The sequence below is a fragment of the Odocoileus virginianus genome, chromosome 3 (assembly GCF_023699985.2).
Source record: "Odocoileus virginianus isolate 20LAN1187 ecotype Illinois chromosome 3, Ovbor_1.2, whole genome shotgun sequence".
NCBI classification, from domain to species: Eukaryota; Metazoa; Chordata; class Mammalia; order Artiodactyla; family Cervidae; genus Odocoileus; species Odocoileus virginianus.
The window spans coordinates 5,445,548-5,468,991 of record NC_069676.1 but is presented as its reverse complement, the minus strand read 5'-3'; the positions used below and the strand labels follow the sequence as shown (position 1 = coordinate 5,468,991).

The following is a 23,444-nucleotide window of genomic DNA, read 5'->3' as shown; positions in this document are numbered from 1 at the left end:
CTGTATATAAAATAGATAACCAACAAGTACAGACTGTGTGGTACAGGGAAGTATACTCAATATTTTATAATAACCTATAAAGGGAAAGAATCTGAAAAAAAAGAAAAAGATGCATGTGTGTATGTAAAACTGAATCACTCTGCTGTACACCTAACATAATATTGTGAATCTACTACACTTCAACAAAAATAAACATTTTAAATTAAACTTTTTATTTTGTATTGGAGTATATCCGATTAATGGGCTTCCCCTATGGTTTAACTGGTAAAGAATACGCCTGCAGTCCGGCGGGGTCGAGGGGCAGCGGCGTACGGTGAAGGACATCGGCCGTGGGGTTTGAACCCTTTGAAAGATTGAAATCATGGCAGGTCCAGAAGCTGATGCCCAGTTCCATTTCACTGGTATCAAAAAATATTTCAACTCTTACATTCTCACAGGGAGAATGAATTGTGTGCTGGCCACATACGGAAGTATTGCTTTGATAGTCTTATACTTCAAGTTAAGGTCTAAAAAAACCCCAGCTGTGAAAGCAACATAAACAGATTCTGAACTGTACATTATCTGTTAAGTTCCCATGCCTGAAGAAGCTAATGTCAACTCATCATGTGATACTCAATTTGTACAATAAATTATGAACCTGGAAAAAAAAAAAAAAAGAATACGCCTGCAACGCGGGAGACCTGGATTCAATCCCTGGGTTGGGAAGATCCCCTGGAGAAGGGAACGGCTACCCATTCCAGTATTCTGGCCTGGAGAATTCCACGGACTGTATAGTCCATGGGGTTGCAAACAGTCCGACACGACTGAGCACACAGACATAGCCGAGTAACCACGTTGCGATAGTTTCAGGTGGACAGCCAAGGGACTCAGCCATCCCTACACATGTATCCACTCTCCCCCAAATCTCCTCCCATCCAGGCTGCCACATAACATTGAGCAGAGTTCCTTGTGCTATACAGTAGGTCCTTGTTGGTTATCCACTTTATTTATTTGTTAATCTTTTTACTTTGTATTGGGGTACAGCTGATTAACAAACAATGTTGTGTTAGTTTCAGGCGGATGGCAAAGGGACCCAGACATACATATACATGCACCCATTCTCCCCCAAACGCCCCTCCCACCCAGGTTGCCACATGACATTGAGCAGAGTTCCATGTGCTATAGAGTAGGTCCTTGTAATAAAATTTTTTTAAAGAGGAAGTTCACTCATTCTAAATGTACAACGCAATGGTTTTTTTGTATTTTACAGAGTTATGCAGTCATCGCCTTAACCTACTTTCAGGACATCTCCATCATCTCAAAAGGAGACCTCTGTCCCTGTCATTCATTCTCCAATTCCACTACAGCCCCTGGCAACCACTAATCTGCTGTCTCTATAGAGTTGCCTGCTCTGAGTATTTCCTGTAAATGGAATCATGCAATTCGTGGGCTCTGGGGCCTGGCTTCTCTCTCAGTATCACGTTATCAAGGTTCCTTTCTGAGGTACCCTTCACAGCTTATCTGAGTTGGTGGAGTAAGCCAACTGTGGTTCTGCTGAGGACCCCAAGGGGCCCCACAGTCTCTGACATTAAAAAAAAAAAAAGACTACCACCATCAATAAGAGCATTAATAATAATAACAGTTGGAGCTTCCCTTGCAGTCCAGTGGTTAAGCTACCACCCTTCCTCCGTAGGGCGCACAGGGTTCAATCCCTGTTCAGGGAACTAAGATCCCGTTTGCAGTATGGTGCAGCCAATCAATAAATACTAAAACCTTCCTAAATAATAATAACAATGGGAGGCCTTTGTGACTGTGGTTGAACTTCACATACCGATTACGAATCACGTCCTTTTTCTTTCTTCTTTGAGCTTTGAGCTTTGAGCGAGGACGAGTTTTCCCCAGTCCTCAGATGAGGAGGCCATATCCAGGGGACCCTCGCAGCCCAGTGTCAGAACCAGGATCCCACCACCCCCCTCCCTCCTTCCCCTACACCCCTCAGCAACATGTCTCTCTTTAGCCACCTGCTCACACGCTCAGCTTGGAAGGCTGTTCGCAGCGGCATTTCGTGGCCACTCTCTTCCTGGGAGTGTGGAGGCATGCAACCCTCTGTACTCACAAGGGAGAAGGAAATGGCAGCCCACTCCAGTATTCTTGCCTGGGAGCTCCCATGGACAGAGGAGCCTCGAGAGCTACAGTCCACGGGGTTGCAAAGACTGAACGACTAGGCATGTACTTGCAAGGATTCCCCGGGGTGGCAACCTTGACTCTGGGCACAAGGCAGAGAATTTGACTCTTTTGTTCTCATCAGAAAAAAAAGAAAGATAAAGAAGGAGGTATTTTTCAGTGGGATGTGCCAATCCGTGAGCCTCTTAATTTTTTTTATAATCCTCGACTGGTTTTAGTGTGTGGACTAAACTCTGCATCTCCTGTCGTAGCTTAAGTCAGCTGCTGATCATTCACTATACCATAATAGCATAGGTCAGTTCCTAACTTAAATCTATACTGCTTCCATTAAGACACAAATCTCTAAGAGAAAAATCTCTTTTTTACTGTGAAACCATAAAGGATCTGTTTTATAATATTGAGATTAATTTACTGTTATGAAAATTTCATCAGTGAAAAAAAAAAAGTAAGTGCTGGGACTTCTCTGGTGGCCCAGTGATTAAGAATCTGCCTTACAATGCAGGGGATGGGGGTTCAGCCGTTGGTGGGGGTTAGATCCCCCCCCAGGATCTTAGTTGATCCCACATGCCCACATGCTGCACTTAAACCCCACGTGACACAGCAAAGACCCTGCATGCCTAAACTAAGACCTGATGCAGTCAAATAAATAAATATTCAGTGCCGTGAAAATCAGAGGGAAAAAGAGCTTGGCCACTGTGAGTGAGTCGCAGTGTGTCCCCCGGCCAAAAATTATATCCTAGTCCTAATTCTTGTCCTGGAACCCATGAACATGATCTTCTTTGGAAATAGGGTCTTTGGCCTCAGGTGTCACATGGATGCTTTCCTGTCAAAGGAGATGCAGGAAGACAGGAGATGCAGAGACATTGCTCGGGGCCGTGGGGGGCGGGAGGTGGAAAAGCGTCATAGGAAAGTGCTCACGAACAAAGATCAGGATGTGACCCAAATCACTTTTCCCGTGTGACTTCCCTCTGGTGATTCAATCACTGGCAGTTAAAAAGGATAGCACATAAACGACCCTGATGCTGGGAAAGATTGAGGGCAGAAGGACAAGAAGACGACAGAGGATGAGCTGGTTGGATGGCATCACTGACTCAATGGACATGAGTTCGAGCAAAATCAGAGAGATAAGTGAAGCACAGGGAAGCCTGGTGTGCTGCAGTTCACGGGGTCGAAAAGAGTCAGACACGACTTAGCGACTGAACAACAAATTCAAAGGTCATCATGTAATTTGACAAGTCATTTTGCATAAAATATCTTCAGAATTCTTGAAGACATGTCCTGCTCTGCTTTGGAATTGCAGAATCATTGCAAATTGCTTTGGCTCAGGCACTGCTGGGGCCCCCTTGCACCTCCACAGATCTGCGCCCCCACCCTGTTCGTCCCTAACGCCAAATCTGCGCACGTTGATCCCCACGGCCTCGTGTTCCCGGGCCTCTCAAGGCAGCTCTGGGAGGCAGATGCAGACGAGGCCGTGTGACTTCACAAATCGCTGGCGCGTGGCCAAGTCAGCTCTGGACCCAAAGGCCAGAAGCTTCTAGCTCTTCGGGGGCAAATGTGGTGCTGACAGGAAAATGTTTGTTTGGTTTGTAAGCTGAGCTGGCCCACTGTGGAAGGGATGATAAAGATGGAAACCCATGTGGTCATGATGTGGTCAAGGCTCTGAACTTGGCTTTGATGGGCAACGCCACAGGCGTGATCCTAAGGGGGCTCAGCAGAGAGTTGACGGACGTGACCTGCAACCCTTTCCCTTTCTGAAATCATCAGACATCTGCTGAGTGAGCTCTTTGGGAACTGGTCCCAGGCCAATGTCATGGAGGGAGCAGAGTGTGGGGCGGGGGTGGTGGGTGGGGGGGCAGATAATCTCCTGGGCCCTTTTCATCAGGAACACACATGAGTCATTTTTAATCAATCAAAAAGAGGAAACGAGACCAAATGCAGTTAATGAAGGCTCGAGTACCACGCTGTGAAGAAACTTCCAGGAGTTGGACAGGCAACAGTGAAACCTTGGAGACAGCTTAAAGGGCCATCAGGAAGGAGAATGGTTAAGTAATTAAGGTCCCCACCACACAATGCGATATCAGCAAGTTGATAAAAAAGAGCAAAGGAAAGCTACGTATGCTGACATGGAAAGATACATGACACAGGGTTCAATGCAAGAAAAACCTGTGAAATAGTCTGTATTTGTTTCCTATGCCTGCTGTAACAAATTACCACCAGTCTGGTGGCCTAAAACCACACATACTTATTCTCTTACAGTCTTGGAGACTGGAAATCTGAAAACAGTGTCTTCAGGCTAAGTCAAGGCATGAGCAGGGGCTGAGTCTTTAGAAAGACTCAAGGGGAGAATCTTTGTCCTTGACTTTCTGAGCCTCTTAGGCTGCCTGTGTTTCTGGCCACTTGAACCCTTCCCAGATCGCTTCCAACTCTTGCTTCTCACATCTTCTCTTTCTGTGGGAGACTACCCTCTGCTTCTCTCTGATAAGGATACTTGCCTCTGATTACCTTCAGGACATACCTGCAAATCTAGAATTATCTCACCATCCTCTCAAAATCTTTAACATAATCACACTGGAAAGTCCATTTCATCATAAACCTGATATTTACAGGTTCTGAGGATTAGGACATGAACATCTCTGCAACGAGAGAGAATGTTATTCAGCCTTGAGGGTGGCAGAAATTGTGTTCTGGCTCTATGGATGTATCACAGTTTATTATGCGTCATAATGTAAGGTATTACTCAGGGATCGAGGCGGGAAACAGAAGTCACTTGAGGTCTTTTAACAGAAAGGGCTTTAATACAGGAAATTCACAATGGCTTGACTCTGCAACTGGAGCATGAAAGCAGCCACAGACAATATATAGATGAAAGAGAGTGGTTGTGTGCCAATAAAACTTTATTTATAAAAACAGGCTGCAGGCTAGATTTGGTCCTGGGGGCTTTAGTCTGCCATCTCTGGGTGATATCACAGCAGACGGCAAAAGCAAATGGCATAGTCCTCACTCCTCTGCTCCAAACCCCGTGAAGCCTCCTGGTCTGGCCATAGCACCCTTGCCCAGGGTCTTTGCACTGGCTGTTCCCTCTACCTGGAACATATTTCACCTGGATATTCCCATGGCAAAACTCACCACCTGCTCAGTAACAGATACAAGTGCTGTTCTGATTCCTTGATCTCCTCACCCTTGTTGTTGTTGTTGTTTTTACCTTTTCCCAATATGATCAGCTCTGTGTATCTGAGGATGTGGGACCCACCAATGAAGAGGGCTTACTGTACTACATCATTTTATATAAGGGACTTGAGCATCTGCAGAATTTGGTACCCGTGGTGGTCCTAAAACCAACCCCTCTTGGATACTGAGGGACAACTGTGCAGGAATACTTCATTTTATTTTACTTTGAAGATATTGCACAAGATTTTTCACCAATTGGAGGTCTGTGGCCACTTCGCATCGAGCAAGTCTACTGAAGCCATTTTTCCAACAGCATTTGCTCACTTCATATTCTGTGCTTAGTCGCTCAGTCATGTCCAACTCTTTGTGACCCCATGGACTGTGGCCCACCAGGATCCTCTGTCCATGGGATTCTCCAGGCAAAAGTACTGGAGTGGGTTGCCATGCTCTCCTCCAGGGATCTTCCCAACCCAGGGATCGAACCTAGGTTTCCCACATAGCAAGTGGATTCTTTACTGTTTGAACCACCAGAGAAGCCCTGGAAGTCCCACTGAGATATAACCACTTCACGTTATATTTTGGTAATTCTTGCAATATTTCACACTTTTCCATCATTGTTATATTTGCTTATGGGGATCTGTGATCAATGATCTCTGATGTTACTACCACAACTCACTGGAGGCTCAGATGATGGTGAGCTTTTTTTTTTAACAATCAGATATTTTTAAGTTAAGGTACACAGATCACCAGCCCAGGTTGGGTGCATGAGACAAGTGCTCGGGCCTGGTGCACTGGGAAGACCCAGAGGGATCAGGTGGAGAGGGAGGTGGGAGGGGGGACTGGGATGGGGAATACATGTAAATCCATGGCTAATTCATTTCAATGTATGACAAAAACTACTGTAATGATGTAAAGTAATTAGCCTCCAACTAATAAAAATAAATGGAAGAAAACAAATAAATACATAAATAAATAAATCTCAATAAAGCTATTAAACACACACACACAAAAAAAAGTTAAGGTACATACATTGTTTTTTAGACATCATGCCACTGTACTCTTTATTTTTAAAATAATTGGCATTCAGGCTTTTATTCATATTTTTGAAGTTTGTCTGAAATTTATAACTTGAAGGTGATGTAAGGCTTATTTTTGAAACTTACACAATCAAGGTTGAGTAACAAGGGCATGAGTAGAACTTTTTTCCTTTCCAAATATAACTCAAAACAGCTTTTATCCCAGTTTATTTCTCCATTTACTGGATGCATTTATGGAAGGCACACAACAAGTATTTTGTTTTCTATTTTAACAACTTAAAGGTAGATTAGACATATAAATCTATCTCTGTTAATTAAGGAAACTGGCAGATTTTCAAATATTGCTACAAATTACTATTAGGGTTTCCCTGGTGACTCAGATGATAAAGAATCTGCCTGCAACTCAGGAGACTGGGTTCGATTCCTGAGTCAGGAAGATCCCCTGGAGAAGTAATGGCTGCCTACTCCAGTATTGCTGCCTAGAGAATTCCATGGACAGAGGAGCCTGGCGGGCTACAGTCCATGAGGCTGCAAAGAGTCAGACACAACTGAGCAACTAACAGTTGCACTTCTCACTTTCACTATTAGACCAGATACTATGGGTACTCTGAGAAAGGCTCTTTTTAGGCCAAAAGAGTAATTTTTTTTTTTTTTTTTTGAGAAGAAGAGGAACAAGTGTTTTTTTTAATTGAAATAATAGTTGATTTACAATGTTGTTTTAATTTCTGCTGTACAGTAAAGTGACTCAGTTAACATATATATAGTTGTTCAGTCTGTAAGTCATGTCCGACTCTTTGCAACTCCATGGACTGGAGTCCGCTAGGCTCCTCTGTCCATGGGATTTCCCAGGCAAGGATACTGGAATGGGGTGCCATTCTCTTCTCCAGGGTAATTATTTTGATGTCTTCTTATATTCAGTTAACTAAAGGCTGGCAACATGCAGAAAACTTGGTCTTAAAAAAATTGCTTTGCTGTTTCAAAATACACTATAATCATGTCCAGGCTATTATTTAAACGAGGAGTCTATTTCCTATAGGCCAAATCTGATCCGCCGCTTGTTTTTGTAAATAGCTTAGTTTCCATAGTGCCTGAGCTACAACAGCAGAAGTGAGTAATGATGACAGACACTGTATGACCACAAAACCCAAGATATGAACAGGCTACTGTACAGTGTATACATGACTTTCATGGGTACTGGGAAACCAAAAAATTTCGTGTGACTTGCTTTATTGTGATATTTGCTTTATTGCAGTGGTCGGGAACCAAACTCACAGTTTCTCCAAGGTATGCCTGCGCTTATTCCCCCTCTGATGTCCTATATAACTTATTGTGTTTATCACGTCTTGGTGATGTCCCCTCACTAGAGGATAAACCCCACTAGAGCAGGAATCTTCGGATCAACTCTCTACACACTTGATTGAATGAATGATGGTTCTGTGTGTGTGTGTGTGTGAATGCACATGTGTACGAGTGTGCATAGAGATATAAACACATATCAGGAAAGAGCCACACCAAACTGTTGGAGAGAATCTAGGGAGAGATTCTCATTTCTCATCTCACATACTTTTTGCAACAAGCATATTTTCTGTTTTAAAACACAAGAAAAGGCAGGAATGTTTCCCAAAGGCATAACATTTTTTTTATAAGAGCTTGGAACCAATAGAAGATGTACAAAGGCAAAGCACTGAATTTGGGTGTACCTTTCAGGGAGGATAAAAACGGGATTTCTGAGGTGAAAATGGAAAAAATAACCAGGGTCTCTTTGTAGTCCTTTTTTTTTTTTTTAGCTTTCCTTTTTCATTTTGAATATTTTATTTTGTATTGGGGGTATAGCTGTTTAACAATGTTGTGGTGTTTTCTGATATTTTCAGGTGAATAGCGAAGGGACTTAGCCATACATATACATGTATCCATTCTCCCCCAAACTCCACATAGCACTGAGCAGAGTTCCCTGTGCTGTCTTGATGATCTGTTTTTGGTGTTAGAGTTCACGTGGTGATGAAGCCTTGCTTTAAAAAATGCCCTGATGAATCACACGGGCAGATTTCAGCACAGCAAGTGGGAGGAAAGGGCATTTCTGGAAGTCCACTTCTTTGTCTGCGGCAGGGGTGTGCGCTCCAGAGGAGGGGGCGACCCTTCCAGCCGGACAGGAGTGCGCAGGGGCACCTAACAGATCCGCTGCTTCAGGAGCACTCGGCTTTTACCTGCTAGGTCAGTATCCTGGGGCTGTGTGGCAAAGTAGCATTAAACAACAAGAATTTCTTCTCTGACAGTTCTGGAGGCCGGAAGTCTGAAATAAATGTGCAGGCAGGGCCATGCTCCCTCTGAAGGTGCTAGGGCAGTGTCTAGCTTCTGGGGGCTCCGGGTGTCCTTGGCTCGTGACTGCATCACCCCCATCTCTGCTTCTATCTTCACACAGCTTCCTCCTTCTATATCTTCATGCTGGCTTCCCTCTCTGCTTGTCTCTTGTGTCCCAACTTCCCCTTCTTATATGGACATCAGTCATTTTAGACCCAGACCTGCCCTAAGGATCTCATCTTAACCCACTTAAATCTGCAAAGACTCTGTTTCCAAATAAGGCCACGTGGTGACGTACTGGGAGTTAGGATTCCAGCTTTTTTGTTTTTTCTTTTTCACGGCTGTGCTGAGTCTTCGTCGCGGCGCGCAGGCAGCTGCTGCAGTGAGCAGGGGCTACTCTCTAGTTGTGGTGTGTGGTTTCTCATGAAGTGGCTTCCCTTGTTGCAGCCCTCGGGCTCGGTAGCTATGGCTCTTGGACTCGAGAGCGCGGGCCCCAGTACCTGTGGCGCGTGGGCTTAATTGCTCTGTGCAATGTGGGAATCTTCCTGGACCAGGGATCGAACAAGTGTCTCCAGCATTGACAGATGGATTCTTAACCACTGGACCACCAGAGAAGCCCCCAACATATCTTATTTTAGGGGACACAATTCAACTGGGAACAGAGGCCGTGTCTTTCCCACAAGGCAGCAAGAGATAATATGTGTCTGTCCGTCTCTCGGGGAAGGCTGAGGGCTGTGTGTGCCGGGCCTGCCATGTGGAATCTCTTCCTGCAGTCTCAGATGCTGGAGCTACACTAACCTCTCTTCTCTACCTCCTAGTAGCCTCTGATCATGTGAACTAACCCACTGCAGTCAGGAGACAGAACAGGCTTCCACTGTTAATAAATTGTTTGCGAAAGTATCATGCCCGTCACATTTGCGTAATATCATGCTTATCAGAAGGGCGCCTGTGATGGCTCTAGGGTGATTACTGGAGGGAGAAAATAGCAGTCTCCAAGAGTCTTATTTTGCTAATATGTTAAAAGTGAGAGAAGGGAATTCCCTGAGGGGTCCAGTGGTTAGGACTTGGCGCTTTCACTGCCAGGGCCTGGGTTCAAACCCTGATTGGGGAACAAAGATCCCGCAAGCCTTTTTCAACAAGGGAGGGCACCCCCTCCCCCTACAAAAGGAGAGGAAAAGGAATCCTTCCCATGTATGAACCAGAACATTCTGACTCAGCACAGTTCAGTTCAGTCGCTCAGTCCTGTCAGACTCTTTTTGACCCCATGGACTGCAGCACGCCAGGCTTCCCTGTCCCTCACCAACTCCTGGAGCTTACTTAAACTCATGCCCATCGCGTTGGTGATGCCATCCAACCATCTCATCCTCTGTCGTCCCCTTCTCCTTCTGCCTTAAACCTTTCCCAACATCAGGGTCTTTTCCAATGAGCCAGTTCTTTGCATCAGGTGGTCAAAGTATTGGAGCTTCAGCATCAGGCCTTCCAATCAATATTCAGGACTGATTTCCTTTAGTATCGACTGTTGGATCTCCTTCAGGAGAAGGAAAGAGAATCACAAAGGAAGAGGAAAGATGAGAGCTATGGATCCCCTGTGTTGGGGATTAGTGATGTGCTAGCATCTGCCTGGGCTTCCCCAGTGGCTCAGCAGTAAAGAATTCACCTGCAATTCAGGATCCACAGAAGACACAGGTTTGATCCGTGGGTGGGAAAGATGCCCTGGAGGAGGGTATTGCAACCCACTCCAGTATTCTTGCCTGGAGAATCCCATGGACAGAGGAGCCTGGCAGGCTACAGTCCATGGGGTCACAAAGATTCGGACACCACTGAAGTGACTTAGCATGTACACATACGATTTGCCCGAGCACCAGCCAAACCCCACCTGGGTCCGCAGTGAGGGCATCCTGACCTGAGTTCTGCATCCACCACGGCGGTGCTCCTTGTGCCAGGAAAACTCCTAATTTCTCAGGGTCGACGGTTCACTGAACTAATCTTCAGGACATGAGTTCTCAGTAATCGCTGAGGGGGGCTTCCGGAACTCCCTGGAACCCAATCAGTTCCAATTAACCAGAAAAGGCAGGAATGTGGGCTGTGGATGGAGCGGGGTGAAAGGGCTTCTCGGCAGGAGAGCAGGCCTGGTCCACGGGCCGCCTCATGGAAACAGGCGCGGGTGCTGGCCACAACCAGAGAAGGAAGGGAAGGAACCCAAGTCTCATGGTCAACAGGGTCTCCTTGTTCAATGGGGCTGCCAGGCCATGGGATCAAGCAACACCACCCTTTAGAGTTAATTTGATCATTTAAAAGCCATATTTCAGTAAGCTAGACAGAGAAGGACAGATACTGCATGATTCCACTTGTATGAGGGCCCTGAAATAGGCAAATCCATACAGGTGGAAAGTAGAATCAAGATTCACAGGGTCCTGGGGCTTGCGGGGGAGGATGGGGGCATGGGGAGTCAGTTTTTGGTGAGCAGAGAGTTTATATTGGGGTTGATGAAAAACTCTTGCATATAGATAGTGGTGATGATTATACCTTCTCCAGGGGATCTTCCCAACCCAGGGATTGAACCTGGGTCTCCTGTGTTGCAGGCAGATTCTTTACCATCTGAGCCACCAGGGAAGCCCTATATAACATGATGAATGCATTTAATGCCCCTTCCAAATGTCAAAAATGACCACTGTTTTGCTATGTGTAGAGTCTATCACACTGAGTTCATTCAAGGCAAAGAAAACAAACAAACAAACTGGATGCTTTCTGCACAGAAGCCAGAGTCCTTGAAAGGGGCCATCACAGTCCCTGTTAGCAGAGAAGAGACGCATGGCCCAGGGAAACCAAGCTGTCCATCTCTTGCCAAAACCTGGCCTCTGTTCACAGGTGCCAAACAGAAACACGGAGACAGAGTTTTGGGTGAAGTAGAAAGAGTAGCTTTTAAGGCTTTGCCAGGCAAAGGGGGCTACAGGGAGCGGACGCCCTCAAGACTGTGTGACCCACCGTGAGGGAGTAATACACAGTTATATAGTGTTCAAGGAGCAGGGTGTGAGCAGCCCCGGGCAACTCTGTGACTGGCTGGCATCAAGGTGAAGTTTTAGGCATCATCAACCTTCTGGTTTCAACCAGTATAGGGTCTATCTTGAGCCTCCTAGGTAGCCAAATGCAGGAGCCACAAGAGATGCGGGTTAGATCACTGGTTCGGGAAGATCCCGCGGAGAAGGCAATGGCAACTCACTCTAGTACTCTTGCCTGGGAAATCCCATGGACAGAGGAGTCTGGCAGGCTACAGTCCATGGGGTTGCAAAGAGTTGGACACGACTGAGCGACTTCACTTTCACTTTCACTTTATATCTTTCAGGGAACTGGGAGTTCTGTGATTCTGTTATGTGACAGAATTATAGTTTAAACTGTTAACAGCTCTCCAGCCCAACAGCTATTCTTTGTTTTCATGTCTTCGCATCTCCCAATCATTCACTCTCCAGTCAGCATTTCACTTCAAAAGAAAAGGACACAGGGGTTTGTCGAGATCCAAGTTCACTGTCATTCCTCCGGGTCGAGTGGAGTCTGTGATTCACCTGTGGAAACCTGTCCCAGCCCCTGGCTGTGGCAGGTCCTAGGAAAGGAGTGTCTGAACTTGAGTTGTGGCAGGTGAGACGGTCCAGGTTCAGATTATCTGGCCTTGTTCTGATAACGGCCCATGGAGCTCTCACCAGTCACATCAAGTCATTCTCACGCGCCTGGGTCTATTTCTCCCCACCTCGTCCGGTTCACTCCAGCACCGACACTTGGCAGCCACAGCCCCTGCCTTGAATTGAGGTACCCAAGGGAGAAGTTTGAAAGCTGCATCTTGTCCAGACTCACTAAACAACCTTAGGCCAGAGGACCCCCACCCCCAATCTGAGCAGTGAGGGTGAAGCAGGAGATAGCTGTGGCCCCAGGCCAAACAAAGGTCCGTACAGTCAAAGCTATGATTTTTCCAGTAGCCGTGTATGGATGTGAGAGTTGGACCATAAAGAAGGCTGAGTGATGAAGAATTGACACTTCCGAACTGTGGTGCTGGAGAAGACTCTTGAGAGTCCCTTGGACAGCAAGGAGATCAAACCAGTCAATACTAAAGGAAATCAACCCCGAATACTCATTGGAAGGACTGATGCTGAAGCCGATGCTCCAATGCTTTGGCCACCTGATGCAAAGACCCGACTCATTGGAAAAGGCCCCGATGCTGGGAAAGATTGAAGGCAGGAGGAGAAGGGGATGACAGAGAATGAGATAGTTGGATGGCATCACCGACTTGATGGACATGAGTTTGAGCAAACTCAGGGAGTTAGTGAAGGACAGGGAAGCCTGGTGTGCTACAGTCCATGGGGTCACAAAGAGTCAGACAGGACTGAATAGCAACAACAATAGGCTGAGCAGTTTCTCCCCTGTGGACAGAAACTCCATAATAGCAGGATGATGGAGAAGTCTGGGCCCTGCCCAGATAAGAGATAAAAGACCACAAGTTCCTCATTCTTAAAGTTAAGGAGACCTCTCCCATACACATGCACAGAAGACCTTGGAGGTCAAAAAGGGATGGGACATCACCTCACACTAAGTGATGTCAACTACCTGTAAGCCTCTTCACTAGAATTCATCTTGGCTAGGAGATGCATGTGCATATATGGAAGGATCCTGAGATATACCAAATACAGACTCAGGGCCAGGCAAATCAAAATGATTGGCCAAAGGAAACCCCAAAGAAATGCCCCATAACAGTATATCAAACTATCACAAGGGTGTGACTCAGTGACTCGCCTGAGCCTGCCTGTGTGTCTGTTCACACACACTGTACTCATTTTTACCTCCTAAAAAATACTTTACTTTGTTTCACTACTTTCTATCTTTGTGGAAATTCTTTTCTGCAAAGCCGAGAAGCCAGGGCCCTTGTCACTGACCCCCTGGTCCAGTGGCTAGGATTCAGTGGTCTCACTGCCACGACCTGATCGCAATCTCTGGCTGGGAACTGAAGCTTTTCTTCAAGCTGCTGCAGGCCCCCTGAGATCAAGGGTCAGCTCAGGAGGCAGAAACGGCCCCTGACACCCTCTTCTCTCCATGTGTCTGATTGGACCCTGTATTAGTCTCCTAGGGCTGTTGCCACAAACAGCTACACACTTGGTGGCTTCAAACAACAGAAACTTATTCTTTTGCAGTTGTGGAGGTCACAAGTCTGAAATCAAGGTGTCAGCAACTCATGGTTACCGAAGGGGAAGGGGGTGGGGAGGGATAAATGAGGAGACTGGGACTAGCAGATGAAGCTACTATATATACAACAGATAAAAAACAAGGACTTACTGTATAGCATAGGGAAATATATTCAGTACCTTGTAATAACCAATTAATGGGAAATAATATGAAAAAGAATATATTATACATATATATATATGTACATTTCTATCTGAATCACTTTGCCACATTAGAAACTAACACAACATTGGAAATAAACTATACATATTTAAACTATTTATTTATTTTTGGCTACGCTGGGTCTTCGTTTTTGTGCATGGCTTTCTCTAGCTGTGGTAAGTGGGGGCTACCATTCGTTTCCATTCTCCCATTGCGATGGCGCCTCTTGCTGCAGAACACAGGCTCTAGAGCACAGACTCGGGCTCCGCAGCACGGAGGCTTAGTTGCCCCACGGCATGTGCGATCTTCCCAGACCCGGGATCAAACCCATGTCCCCCGCTTTGGCAGGCAGATTCTTAACCACTGGGCCACCAGCGAAGTCCTATACATTTCTTTTTTTCATTTAAAAAAGGAAAAAAGAAACAAGAAAGATGTCAGCAGGGCCATGTACCCTCCAACATCTACAGGAGAGGTGTCTTCTTGCTTCTTCAAGCTTCTGGGAGCTCCCAGCATTCCTTGGCTTGTGGCCGTATCACTCCAGTTTCCGCCTCCGTCTTCACAAATTTCTTTCTCTGTCTCAAATCTCCCCTCTGTCTTTCTTTTGTAAGGACACTTGTCTTCAGCTTCAGGGCTCACCCAGATCTCGAGATTCCTCACTTTATCACATCTGCAAAGACTGCTTTCCAAACAAATTCACAGTCACGGGTTCCAGGGGTCAGGATTCGGAGGTAACTTGGGGCGGGGGCGCAAATTTCACCCTACTATGGCACTCAAGCACATTCCCCATGAGGACCAGGTGTTGGCCTGAGTCTCATTGGTCCTTTGGGCAAATCTCGTTCTTTTAATATCTCTTCCAGGTAGTACCCCAGACAGACTCAACCGTCTCAGGATGCGGAATTCTCTTTGAAGACCAACAACCCCAGAATTGAAACCTCCATCATGGGACATCACTGGTGGTCCAGTGGTTAGGACGCCATGCTTCTACCACAGTGGGCACAGGTTTCATCCCTGGTCAGGGAACTGAAATCCCTCATGCCACTCGGCAGAGCCAAAAAACAAACAAACAAAACTCCACCACAGTTCACCACCACTTGAATGTTCCACGTGACATAGTCAGACAGACCACACAAGGCCTGGTGACCATCCCGGGTGCAGAGCTGAGAGTTTCCAGGAGAGATTTGGGGCTCACAACCCACCCCTACAATTCCAGTGCAACAGGAAAACGTGAAACAAAGCCAGGAAGAGAGATGACATTTGACACAAAAAGATGCCCATGCTATTGCAGATGGCATATCGCCAGGGTGCATTTCCACTTCATTTTTGTCTGAAATTTGAATGGAATCATATGCTCCAGAATATGAATTGTGCTTGTCTCTGCTGCTGGTGACAGTTTTTGATGATTTGCAACTCTCCTTTCGATGATCTCAATTTTCTACAATGAAACTGTCAAAAGAAGTCTGAGATGTAAGAAATACTAAAACACGAATACAATGTGAGCATCAAGACTTTCTTTTTTAAAGTGTGAAAAGACAGGAACAATTTCATCTGAATTGATGGGTGATGGCCGCAGCACGACACAATTGGCCTGGCGACTGAAAAAGCGGACTCTTTCGAGCTGGGGACTTGCTGCCCCCTAGAGTCCATCGGGAGAACTTCAGCACCAGGACCAGAAAAGGGAAGAGGAAAGGGAACGGAAGTCAGGCAGAGAGGCTGTGTCAGTATGTGCTCTGACTCCGGCAAGCCCCCTTCCTCATCTTCTCCTTGAACATCTGGCCTGGCAGTGGTCCTTCGGGGTGCTTTCCTCCCCCACCCCCAGTCACAGGCAGGGGTGCTGTCCAGTTTGGGTCCCCTGCCAACTTCCCAACTGACCTGAGTGCCATCCCTTAATAGCACTGCTACCCAGCTGAGGACACTGTAGGGACAGGATGCTCCAGCTCACCTCCAGTGAGGTGCCTGGTCCAGAGTGGGCACCTCAAAGATAACTGGAGGCACAGGTGACCTCAGGACTGCATCTCTGGGGCTTCTTCCTCTGGTCTCATCTCCTCTGTCCACCTCAGCCCATTCTGGGCAGACTAGAGGTTACAACATATGGTTCAGCAATTCCACTTCTGAGTATTCATCTGAAGGAAACAAAATTACTAATTCCAAAAGATATCTGCGGACTTCCCTGGTGGTCCAGTGGTTCAGACTCCACCTGCCAACGTGGAGGACATGGGTTTGATCCCTGGTCTGGGAAGATCTCACATGCCATGGAGCAACCAAGCCCGTATGCCACGACCACTGAGCCCTCACTCCACAAGAGAAACCACCGCAATGAGAAGCCAGAGCATTGCAACTGGAGAAAGTCTGCATGTGGCAGCTAAGACTCAGCACAGCCAAAAATAAATCAATAAAAATTAAAGAAAAGTTTTTTAAAAAGATAGTCGTACCCTCATTTTCACTGCAGCATTACTTACAGTAGCCAACACAGAAGCAATCTAAGTGTCCATGGATAAAGAAAATGGAAGATATGTATATATGCAATGGAATATTATTTTGCTATAAAAAAGGAGGAAATCTTGCCATCTGTGACAATATGGGTGGATCTTGATGGCAATAATGAAATGAAATAAATCAGGGAAAGGCAAGTACCAAATGATCTCTTGTAGAGGTAGAATCTTTTTAAAAATGGACAAAGGATCTGAATAAATACTTGCCATGGACTGAATATTGTGTTCCCCCTAAATTCACAGTCTGAAATTAAAATACCCAAAGGGATGGTATTAGGAGGTTGAGAAGTTGGGAAGTGATTAAGTCATGAGGATGGAATCCCCATGAATGAGACCGTAAGAAAAGGCACCAGAAAGTAGGTGATCTCTTCTCTTTCTCCTTTCTGCCACGTGAGGATACAGCTAAAAGATGTGTGCGTGTGTGCACACACATGTGCTCAGTTGTGTCCAGCTCTTTGCGACCTCATGAACTACAACCTGCCAGGCTCCTCAGTCTACAGGATTTTCCAGGCAAAATACTGGAGTGGGTTGCCATTTCCTTCTCCAGGGGATCCTCCCAAACCAGGGATTGAACCTGAGTCTCCTGCTTTGGAAGGTGGATTCTTTACCACTGTGCCACCTGGAAAAGATGGCCACCTGTAAATCAGCAAGAGGGTCTTCACCAAGAACCTAACCATGATCTCAGATTTCCTCAGCCTCCAAAACTGTGAAAAATAAGTTTGCTGTTTAAGCACTCAGTTCAGTTCAGTCACTCAGTTGTGTCTGACTCTTTGCAACCCCATGCACTGCAGCATACCAGCCTTGCCTGTCCATCACCAACTCCCAGAGCTGACTCAAATTCATGTCCATTGAGTTAGTGATGCCATCCAACCATCTCATCCTCTGTCATCACCTTCTCCTCCCACCTTCAGACTTTCTCAGCATCAGGGTCTTTTCCCAATGAGTCAGTTCTTCACATCAGGTGGCCAAAGTATTGGAGTTTCAGCTTTAGCATCAGTCCTTCCCATGAATATTCAAGACTGATTTCCTTTAGGATTGATTGGTTTGATCTCCTTGCAGTCCAAGGGACTCTCAAGAGTCTTCTCCAACACCACAGTTCAGAAGCATCAACTCTTTGGCACTCAACTTTCTTTATGGTCCAACTCTCATGTCCATACATGACCACTAGACAAGCTCTTGGTTTAAGCACTCAGTTTACAGTAGATTCATTACAGCAGCACAGACTAAGACAACATTTCTCCAAATAAAATATACAAATGGTCAGTATGCATTTGAAAAGATTCTCAACATCACAAATCATTAAGGAAATACAAATCAAGCCCACAATGAGATACCATTTTAGTATATCCACACATTTGTGCAACCATCACCATAATCAATTTTAAAGTTTTTTTATCACCTCGTGAAGAATCATCATAGTTTAGCATTCAGCCATATCCCCCTTTAATAATACACTTTATTTATTTTGGGGAGGGGGTGCTTTCCAGGTGCCTCAAATGGTACAGAATCCTGCCCAGTAGGAGACACAGTTTCCATCCCTGGGTCAGGAAGATCCTCTAGAGGAGGAAATAGCAACCCATTCCAGTAGGCTTACCAGGAAAATTCCATGGACAGGGGAGCCTGGTGGGCTGCAGTCCATGGGATTGCAAAGAGTTGGACATGACTGAGCACACACACATTTTTTAATTTTTGAAATTTTTTTATTGGGGGATAATTGCTTTACAATATTATGTCAGTTTCTGCTATACAACAATGCGAATCTTGTCCATGGATACATATAGCCCCTCCCTCTTGAGCCTCCCTCCTTTCCCCTAATTATACAATTTAAATGGATGAATTATGTGGTGCATGGATTACATCTCAATAAACGTGTTAAAAAAAAAAACCTTCTAGGTGAAGGTCAAAAAAGTTAATAATAGACTCACTCTTACGTTCTCACCCCCAAGTTAAAGTGTTGCTACTCCCTGACCTTACCTTCCTTTTTGAAAGTAACCATGAATTTGTGTGTGGCAACTGTTGTCTTACTTTTTGTCAGTTCCACTACCTGTATATGGAGCCCCCATGATATTTTTTCATTTTGAAAAACCTGAGTGTCACCCAGACAAGGTCTAGTTCCATTCCTTTCCAGCTGCCCATGTTGCTACTGAGAATTCAGACACCAGGACTTTCATTTCTGTTTCTTCTTTCTCTGCAGGTTTGAAAGTCTTTCCTTTAATCCTTCGTGTTCTGAAACGTATGCTGACTTTGTCCAGTTTGACAGATGGCTCCCAACATGGCCTTTGGGGTGATTAGATCATAAGGGTGGAGCCCCCATGAATGGAATTAGTGCCCTCATAAAGGAGACCCCAGAGAGCTCCCTTGCCCCTTCCACCATGTGAGGACACAGCAAGAAGATGCCGTCTATGAACAAGGAAGCAGCCCTCACCAGATACTGAATCTGCTGGAGACTTGATCTTGGATTCCTAGAACTGCAAGAAATATAGTTCCTGTTGTTTGTAAGTTGCCCAGTCTATGGTATTCAGTTATAGCAGCCCAAATGGTTTAAGACAACCTGTTTCCAATTCTTTGGTGTATATAACTAGGAAGGGAATTGCAAAGGTATTTAATAGAGAAGGCGGGCATGAAACAGCCCTGATTTTCAGGTAGTGATGAGCATGGTTTCAGGTGTATGAAGTTAAAAATCCCTCTCTCCTTACTGGAAGAGTCAGAAGGAGCTGGCAAGGAGTTTGGTGTGATGGCAGATTGGGGAGGTGTTAAGAGGTGCGGGAAGATCTGGGAAAGAAGGAGGTAGGAGGTGGTCACTTCCTTCCTTGTGTGCTCCTAGAGAAGAGCTGTGTCACCATGGTGTGTGTGTGTGTGTGTGTGTGTGTGTGTGTGAGTCACTCAGTCGTGTCTGATTCTCGGCCACTCCCCTGGACCGTAGCTGGCCAGGTTTCTCTGTCCATGGAATTTTTCGGGGCAAGAATACTGACACTGTTTATTTGCATTAGTTCTTTGTTTTGTGAGTACTCTGACAGCAGAATTTTCAGAGAGAATTTGAGCACCACCTTGGGTTGTGTCTTCTTATCTCCAATTTGCTATGATTATTTTCCCTAACCCCTCCTTCTGTAAGTTGTCAACAAACTGATATGAAACCATAGCTTTTCTGATTGTACACCTGTGTTCATTACAAAAAAAAAAAAAAAAAGGAAAACGTAGACCAAGAGGGCAGAAGCTTTCTCACGACCTGTCACTCAGACCATCAGTGTTGGCATATTTGATGTTCAATTCTAGTCAGTGTGCTCATTCTCTAAGAAATCTGGGAAGGCCCTCCCCAGCACAGCACTTTGTCCAACCTCTTGCATGCCTGCCTCTCCAGCACTAGTGGGAAGCTCTTCTTTTGCATGGGAGCATTTCACAAAAAGCAAATCTATTTCTTGGCCCATAAACTTTCATTCAAAAATGGTGACAGCTTTGAGTCCCGTAAGAAAAAAACTGACTACGTTCTTTAATAAGTTAATTTCCTACTTTACTATTTCGATCAGGGTCAGCAAACTTTTACTACATCAGATGGAAAGTACTTTAGGCTTTGCAGACCTAAAGGTCTTCATCACATAGACAACTTTGCCATCAGAGTGAAAGCAAACACAGACCATTTGTACAAAAAGGGTGTGACTGTGTTTCAATGAAACTTTACATAGTCATGGGAGAAGGTTCAGATTTGGCTTGGAGTCTGTGTAAGTTTGCCTGATGGCTCAGATGGTAAAGAATCTGTCTATGATGCAGGAGACCCAGGTTGGATCCCTGAGTCGGGAAGTTCCCCTGGAGGAGGAAATGGCAACCCACTCCAGTATTCGTGCCTGGGGAATCCAGAGGAGCCTGGCGGGCTCCAGTCCATCAGGTAGCAGAGTTGGACACCACTGAGCAACTAACACTTTCACTTTCATTGTAGTTTGCCAACCCTGGTTTAGATTTTTTCCAGTTATTTGTGCTCATTCTCAGCACAGTCATGGTAGAGGAGCAGTCACACAGACCTGCCTTTTAGTCTTTTCTTTCGCAATGAATGAATGACGTTAATGAATGAAGCAGAGAAAGACGGTGTGGCCGGTGGGGTGGGGGTGGGGGTGGGCACAAGAAATGGTCCTGCACCCCCTCCCATCATAGGGGTTATCACACAGAGTGGTTCCAACTCTCGGGGTCACTGGGCAATGTCCAGACACATCTTTGGTTGGAAGAATGCTACTGGACATGGCGAACGAAGGGCAGGGATGCTACTCAACATCCCTCCATGTGCAGGATGGCCTCCACTGCAAAAAATGATCTGGCTCCAAACATCAACAATGCTGAGATTGAGACCATAACTTAAACACAAGCATGAGAATTTAGAAAGCCTGTCTGGGGACTTTCCTGGTGGTCCAGTGACTAAGACTCCATGTTCCCAGTGCAGGCAGTCCAAGTTCAATCCCTGGCCAGGCAACTAGATCTCAACACGATGCAATGTAGGAAACCCGGATTCAATCCTTGGGTTGGGAAGATCCCCCTAGAGAAGGAAATGGCAACCCACTCCAGTATTCTTGCCTGGAGAATCCCATGGACAGAGGAGCCTGGTGGGCTACAGTCTGTGGAGCTGCAAAGAATTGGACACCACTGAACAACTAACACTGTTGTACCTAAAGATTCCCACATACTGCAACAAAGATCAAAGATACCATGTGCTGCAACTGAGACCCAGCGCAGCCAAATAAATAAATAAAAATAAAAATTTTTAAAAAGAGTGTTTGCTTGAGCTCCACTGGAGCTCACATCCTAGAAATGTGATACATGCAGATGAGAAAGTATTTGACCTAAATGTTAAAGGAACACAAAGATGCAACAAGAATCACAAGCAAGCATTCCTCCCACCTCAAGGTTCCCAGTGACTCCACCCTAGAGACAGCTTCTCTCTCAACACATTTTTCTTTATCTTTTCAGGCTTTTAGAAATTTTAACATTAATCATTCCACACCCTACACATTATTTTGATTTATTTTCATTTAAAAATTCATGGGAACCAGTCCATGTGATTTCTTTTCACAATGAATAGCTGTTCTTTGAAGAGTTTTCAGTTTAGTTCTTAACACGACAGAACATACTTTACATACCATCTGTTCGTTCTGCAGCTCTCTGGGGTGCATATGTGCTAAGTTGCTTCATAGCCCTTGCTAAATTGAGGCATGTGGGACACCACTGCCCATTGTAGACAGTGGGTGGCATAATTTCACAATTGTTTAACAGAGGCTAAAAGATGAAGGGAACTACAGGGAAGATGAATAGTCCTAAAGCTGCTAGAGAAAGGAAGAAGAGCAGAGGGAAAAGAAAGCGTGCAGCAGGATATCAGACACTTATATCCTGAATATAGGGCCACAGGAGGGCTTGGCCTAAGAGCCAGAAGCTTGGACTGTCATTGGTGGAGGTGGGGAAGGCTGCAGGAGGGTTGTATATATGAACGTGCTTACTACCGTCAAGTGTACCATTGAAGAGCCTTCACTGCGGTCCAGTGGTTAAGAACCCGCCTTTCAATGCAAGGGATGCAAGCTTGATCCTTGGTCAGGAAACGAGGTCCCCTGTGTGCCACGGAGTAGCAAAACCTGAACTATAATTTCTAAGCCCACACAAATGGTGGAAGAAAATGGGACAGGATGTGGAGACGTTTCTGGGACTCTGATATAGGAGCTCCACGGGAAACTCCAGAGGGCTTCAAATGGATTTGGAGATATAAGAATGGAAGGGTTGGGAGTGTGGATGCAAATTGGGAGGTTTAAACCAGCTTGCTGGGAAAAGGTTGTGGGTTTTGTGGGAATGGCTCCTTCGTCTGAGTGGGGACACCTGTACCGTGACCTACAGCTGTAAATCCACACCCTACTGATGGAGGCCCCAGAGGCCCCTGTGAGGAGGGGAAGTGTTGGCAGGGTTAAGGTGAAAGGGGGACAAAAGAGAGGCTATTTACACAGGCTTTGGGTTAAAAAGGCCACATTTCTTTAAACTAAAAGCATCATGGGGGGACTTCCCTGGTGGTCCAGTGGCTAAGAGTTGGAGCTCCCAAAGCAGGGGCCCGGGTTAGATCTCTGGTCAGGGAACTAAGATCCCACATGCCAAGGGGCACCTAAGGCCACGTACTGCAACTACGGAACCTGCATCCCACAACGAGAGTGCCACACAGCCAGAAGTTAAACAGCAAATTTTAAAAATGATAAAAATATTTTTTCAATGATAAAAACTTAAGAATAATGTAAACAAAAAATAAGTGCCATGGGGATAGCTCCTACATCTCACTGGGCACCGCTCCCCCTCCCTGGTGTCCCAGCACAGAAGCTGTGTAGACAGGAGGTGCGGCACGCGGGAACCAGGAAGACTGCCCGGGCCCACGTGGTGAGCACGGGAGCCAGGGCTGGGCTCGGCGCAGTCCCTGTGCCACAGTCCTGAGTGGGGTGCAGACGGCAGCTACAAGACCCTGTAGGGGTGCCCCCAGCATGGCCACCAGGGCTCTGGACTGCAGGGAGAATCCCCACTTGAGGGCCAACTCCTAACCCGCTGTCGGTCATTCAGCAGAACCACCCGGAGACGGAAGGACATGAAGCCATCTTGAAAGTGAAATACAGCTGACTCTTGAACGGCACTGGGTTAGAGGCTCCACAATCAAAAATCTTCACAGAATTTATGCCTCTGTACCCACAAGTTCTGAAACGTGGATCCTCCCAACCAAGGACTGCATCACGCTACACAGTATTTGAGCTTCCCTGGCAGCTCAGTGGTAAAGAATCCGTCTGCAATGCAGGAGACGTGCGTTCAGTCCTTGGGTTCAGAAGGTCCCCTGGAGGAGGAAATGGCAACCCACTCCAGTATTCTTGCCTGGGAAATCCCATGGACAGAGGAGCCTGGTGGGCTACAGTCCATGGGGTCACAG

At 46.0% G+C, this 23,444-nt stretch overlaps 1 long non-coding RNA gene and 1 pseudogene across 1 annotated transcript; one reads left to right on the top strand and one right to left on the bottom strand.

Annotated features, from left to right (window-relative positions):
- The first annotated feature begins 286 nt into the window (after positions 1-286).
- On the top strand, positions 287-659 carry LOC110129426 (ATP synthase membrane subunit K, mitochondrial pseudogene; annotated as a pseudogene).
- Positions 660-14,133: 13,474 nt separating this feature from the next.
- On the bottom strand, positions 14,134-17,044 carry LOC139032022 (uncharacterized). Its single transcript, XR_011484564.1, has 2 exons — positions 15,973-17,044; positions 14,134-15,476 (listed from the first exon to the last, which is right to left on the bottom strand). It is a non-coding gene; the product is annotated as an uncharacterized lncRNA (long non-coding RNA).
- Between the last annotated feature and the right edge of the window lie 6,400 nt (positions 17,045-23,444).